Source organism: Pseudorca crassidens, chromosome 1 (genome assembly GCF_039906515.1).
Source record: "Pseudorca crassidens isolate mPseCra1 chromosome 1, mPseCra1.hap1, whole genome shotgun sequence".
Taxonomy (NCBI): Eukaryota; Metazoa; Chordata; class Mammalia; order Artiodactyla; family Delphinidae; genus Pseudorca; species Pseudorca crassidens.
Genome location: NC_090296.1, coordinates 69378441 through 69384440, shown reverse-complemented (window position 1 = coordinate 69384440; position 6000 = coordinate 69378441). Strand labels below are relative to the sequence as shown.

Sequence of the window (6000 nt, the reverse complement as noted above, 5' to 3'; positions counted from 1 at the left end):
CCCCACACTTGAAAAATACAAAATTGATATCATCATCCTCCAAGTTTTTATTTTACTGCTTTTAAAAGTAGTGAAATATATGCCACAATATGTCTCATTCTAAAGGTTGAAAAATTTATGCTATGACTATAATGACATCATTCTGCCTCCCCCAGAAGGCTTTTGCTTGGAGAGTTCAGCAAGAGAACAAAATTAACAGGAAACGTCACTTTCACACACACAGATGGAAAAATGTTAACATCTCCTGAATTCTATGACAGTCTCCTTGATAGGAACATATATGTCACCATAACGTACCAACGATGTGCAAACACATCTTATGAGCAGGTGCTAAACTGAGGTCATTGCTGGAAGGTGGAAGTTTTGGCAGCACCGAGAACAAAAGATTCCTCCTAGGCGTAGTTTGGAGCTAAGAAGTAAGAATCATGCGTAAGGAATGTTCCAGGCAGGATAAAACATTTGGATGCTTTGATGACAGTGTATGGAGGAGGCCTCCTATTCTATTCAACCTTCATTTCATAGACCACAAAGCAATCCTACTCCTTACTTAAAGATATTATAATATAAAATATTTTCTCCTGATTAAATAATATTCTGATTGTTCCAAAATGAAAAAGGAATATGTGGCCCTTGACCCTTGTTCCCTGAGGCCTGACTTCATAACAGTGAATTATGAAAACAGTACAGAAATATCCAGCAGATTCCTTTTGCTCAGCTATTCCCTGTAGACTCCCTAAGTAGTCTTCACCTCTAAAATGTGTTCCATGTTGCCAGTATATTGCACTAAAGAACAGCCAAAGGCTATGTGACCAGTTCTATATCCAGGGAAGATATTAATGTGAGTTTTCTATACATAAGATAGAGGAAACATTCTTTTCTTTGCCATGTATAATCCTAAGAAAGTTTTCTCTCTGAATGTTCACAGAGTTATAAAGTGAGGGTTTCTTTTTATATTTGTGGAAATATAAGACAAATTGGATCTTCAAAATGTTATAGTCAAAAGAAAACAACATTCTTTATTGGTTCATGGGAAAGGTGTACAGAGATATCAAACATTAACAGTCTATAAACCTGAATTATTGGTCAGAGAATTGAATGTAAACCAAACTATTACCCTGATCCAATCCCTCTTTCCTTGCAGTCCTAGCACGTGTGCCTGTGCACACGTACACACACACACACACACACACACACACACACACACATAAATACTCTTCTAGTACTCTACTCCATTAATTCTCTTCTCACTATTGTCTTGACAATGTATTCCTTTCTTCTGTCTCCTTCCCTCAGCCTAGCAAAATCTTTTCCTCAATTCTACTTTCAAGTTATAGCCTTATCTTCCTTTTGTAACTCTTTTGTTGTACCCTTAACATTTGACATTGTGAAAATTTTGTTACTGTTAGACAATCAATCACCTACACATAAAATCTAGAGAATGGTGGACAAAATTTCTTTACTTTTCCTGTTTAGCAGGATCTCCATCTCCCTCCAAGGAAAGACACGAGAAAAATCCCTTTTCTAAGTTTCCTTCTCATTGCCCTGCTTGCTTAATGCCCTCTACCCCCAGGATCCTTCATCTTCTTAAACGTCATCTCAAGCTGTCAGTTTTTCCATCTGGTTTTCTCTGTATGGAAATGCGTGCACGCGCGTGTGCGTGTAGTTTCAGGTCCTCTGAGTATTTTGCTGTTTTTGGCTGGAGAATAAAGGAGAGTATAGTTATCTAGCAGTATTCAGTAACTCTCCTGAAACTGCTTTATTAAGATCATCAGTAAGACTCAAATGTGTCTTTTTGGTCTTCCTCCTCCTCTTATTGATAACTCTAGTATTTGAACCTTTCTATTAATACTTTGTCATTTTAATTGGCCTCCGGAACAAAATTTCTATTGGTTTTCATCCTATAACTTAAAAAATTCCTTTTCCGTCTCCTTCATGGGGCCTGTTCTGAAATAACAGGGAGTTATGCCTAAATATAGGCATTGCTGAAGGTATGTTTTTGGCTTTCATCTCACTTCGCATATTTCTTTGGGCCATGATATCTCTTCTGATTCATTGTATGTAGATGATGTTCAAACTGGTACTGAGGAGGTGACATCTAAACTGGGTCTTGAAGGATGAGTGGGAATTTATTAGGTGGACGATGGGAGCAAAATCTGTTCAGAAGAATGGTACTGCGTACCTAAAAATACAGAAAGATAAATCAGTACGGCAAATTTTGGGGTACTGTCCACAGTGCACAAGATTGTGAACTGTGCCCCCCTGGTCCTTGTTAGAATATTAAGAATAAGAGGGACCTGTGGAAAATGAGGCCACAGCAATAGTAAAATTATTCGTGATAAGGAGATAACATTTTATTCTTTATATCAGTATACTCTAAAGTATGTTTTCAGACAATGGATTGCCAAAAAAATTGGCATAGGTATGTTTAAAAAGTCCATAATCACATGAATCCAGGCTCATTAGCTTGATCACATTTAAACAGATTTCTCTACTAGAGGGAGCTCTTTATAGCCAATTTACCCTGTGACCCTCTTAAGAATATAAGATGCAGCATTTGTCATGGAACTCTTTGGCATTTTCTAGACTATACATTGGGAATCTGCTTTAAGTAATGGAGGTCATAGAAGTATTTAACTTGTATTTTTAAAGACGACTCAGGTAGCAGTACAGAAGAAAGATGGCTTGAAGATATTGTAAATAGGATAAATATTGCCACATGTAGTCATGTAAGAAAGGAAACAAGAGGATACAGGAAGATGAGTATTGAAGATTTGCTCTCAATATAATCGGTGAGAAAATGATGTTCTGAAAAAAGCAATGTCACAGGCAATGATAATGGAGAGGAGTAAGAAATTTTTCAAGAGCTTTTTTTTTTTTTTTAAGAGCTTTTTAAGAGGTAGACTCAACCTTCTTTTTCAGCTTCTTTAGGAGTAGACTCAACAGGATTTAGTAGACAGTAGACAGAGGGAGATGGGAGAGGGAGGGAAGAGTCCAGTACAGGACTCTGATTTCTGATATAGGAGCTGTTTGAAGAACTATGGCATGATATGGATATTCAATCCAGAATGAGGTGGTGGCAGTAGGGGTAGGGCAGTTGCAAGGAGAGTGCTACGAAGTGAGAAGCATGTGAAAAGGTGGTGGAGGAAAACCTCTACAATTTGCATGAAACTGCACACGCTCTAAAAGGAACATTGTTTCATATCATGTGGCTAAGTACAGTGAATAATTATCTCGTGTGATTTACTCTCTCAGGGATTATTCCTAATTTATTTTAATAACATTTATTTCTATATAAATTTGATATGTTTAGTTGCGATTGAAGCTTAGGTAGAACTCAGGTCTGGTACTAAAATAAAAACTCACCATTATTTCCTGTGTTAATCTCTTAAAATAATCCCATTTCTGTCAAGCAAACATATAACTCATTCTCCCATAAAAGAGGCTGGAAACCAGGTTTTTCTCTATTTCTCCCCTCAGATTCCAGTCCTACTGTTTCATCTTTTTAATATCTCTCATATGCAGAAGATCCCAAAGCAATCCTGAAAGGCACAAAAGTAGAAGTGAACAAATAGACATATATTCTTGGGTGGGAAGACTTAACATCATAACTATGTCAACACAATAAAAATATTAGGTTTTCTTTTTCCTAAAGCTAAACAGAGTTTAGTTGGAAACAGAAGTAATAAACCTAAAATAAAAGATAACTCTGAAAAGGAGAATGAGAAAAATTTATCCCTAGAAGTTGTTGGTACATATTACAAAGCTTCCGTAATTAACCACTATGGAATCCACGCATGAAAAGATAAGTAACATAACATAAAAGGTGAAAATGTTTACAGTGACTTTAAAATACAAGAATTTGACTGTGTATCCTTAGCTGGACATATTCATAGGTCCAAAAAAATGAAACTTGAAAAAATAACTAACTGTACAGTCTGAGGATTTTTGTATTGTAGGTAGCAGTATTGTATTGCTACTATGAGACTGTTGTCTTTGTAGCAAGGGAAAAGGCAAAGGATTTATGATTATCATTAAAAACAAGGAGTGTTGGCATAAGGGAAACAGGGAAAAAAATGTAAGATCAATACATTTAGGTAAAAACCATATACTCCTGAATTTGAATTGGAACTCACAATAAATATAAATAATATGAACTCACAGTAAACTTTATCTTTAAAAAGTACACATTTCTTGGCCCTGTCCTCTAGAAACATAAAAGCAATGAGTAACTCTATAGCAATGAGCACACCTAGAATTCATTTGCGGTCTCTAAATACCATTTCACAGTAATACAGTGTCCTTGGAGAATGGTTGATTCTGAGTGCTGAGTAGAAAACTTAAAAAAAGATGATCCTGGGACATCTTGTCATACAGGAAAGAAAGCTCTCAAAGGCTACTAGGGTTGTATCAAAAAGATTCAGAAGTCAATTTAAAAAGGCTTCCTATGGGGCAAAGATAGGACAATTTGAACATCAATAAGGATAACTGCAGTAGGTTGAAATACATCAAACATATCTTAATGTATGAGTTCATAATAATTATTTTAAAATAAAATCATTGGTAACTTTGGAGAAGGCTAGAAAAACAATTCATTTTTTTAAGAACTGGTACATAAAGAGCAATAGATATTTATCCTGCATTTCCTATATAAACTATGAGTCAAGGTAATCAAATTATTGATGTTTGTATTTATAGTATTTCAATTAATAAATTAAAATGAATGAATTAGAATATCATCACTTTTTAATAGTTGCTGTAACACACACAAAAAAAGAGACAAATATTATGTGCCCCTTGACACTACACAGCACAACCTACAAAAAATTCTTGCCCTCACCTCCACCAAAAAAAAAAAAAAAAAAGAAACCTAAATCTGATCAAGCTTTAAAATATAACAACCATTTTCTGGGAAATATAGGAGACGGACGATCATTGTAAATATTACCATGAGTGTGTAATCAGCAAATATTGTCTGTCTCTTTAATAAATAAATTTCAAGATAAATTAAAAAATAGAAGATAAAACTAAAGATGAAAAATATTTATGAAACATCATCAACTGATTACAATAAATGGACCTTATTTGAATACTGATTCAAAGAAATGAATTACAAAAAAATTTCAAATAAAAAAATTAGGGAAATTTGAACACTGACTACATATTTGGGATTGTTCAGAAATAGTTAATTTTTCAGGTATGATAAAATTTTTTTAGGTATTATGGTTATGTTTTTTAATGAGTCCTCATCTCCTTATCATTTAGAAATTTAGTCATAAAACCTGTAGTCACATTAGGTAGGTAGGAATAGAGATAAGATTGGTCATAAATTAATAATTTTTGAAGCTGGGTGGTAAATATTTGGGGGTTCATTATATTATTTTTTTATTTTGAAAAATTTTGTAATAAAAGGTAAGAACAAATCTCCTATTATTTTGTCTTTCTTTCTCACATCAGATTCTTGTTTTCCTTTCCTAGAAGATTGCCACAGTAACTAGTCTCACCAACCTGAATTTTTACCCAGAACATACTCATTTAGATTCATCTTAAAACTTTCACACACAACTTTCCACCAGTAGCTACTTTGCGCAAAACTTATAAATGATTCCTCACTTTCCTCAACATAAGTGATCATAAGTTTATTCAAAATAAACTTGGTTTGACATCAAGGATAACTTACAATCTGTTTCCATTCAACTCTCTGACCACTTCCTTTATTACTCTTTGTGAACCCAATGCTTTAGTCAAAGCAGTCTATTTGTCCACCTGTCTACTTGTTCTTAAAAAAGATGTGAGAGCTCCACCTCCACCTGTGCTCTTGCCATGCTCCCTGAGTAGTTGCCCTTCCTCTATATTTATCTTATTTATTCCTCAAATGCCTATTCAAGTCTCATCTCCTCCACATAGCTTTTCCCAAAGACTTTTCAACTATGGTCAACTCTCTCTTATTTGAACTTCGGTAGCAATTACTTTCCTATAACTCATTTTATTACATGCTACTCT

The 6000-nt window shown here is 34.5% G+C and overlaps 1 long non-coding RNA gene across 3 annotated transcripts in view; it reads right to left on the bottom strand.

Moving 5' to 3' along the window:
• Positions 1 to 845: 845 nt before the first annotated feature.
• LOC137228648 (uncharacterized) overlaps positions 846 to 6000 on the bottom strand; it is a 122890-nt gene continuing 117735 nt past the window's right edge. For all 3 annotated transcript variants that reach the window (XR_010945335.1, XR_010945340.1, XR_010945339.1), the window contains 2 exons: positions 3364 to 3539; positions 846 to 2179 (listed from right to left, as the gene is read on the bottom strand). This is a non-coding gene — a long non-coding RNA (uncharacterized lncRNA). The remainder of the gene's footprint in view (positions 2180 to 3363; positions 3540 to 6000) is intronic.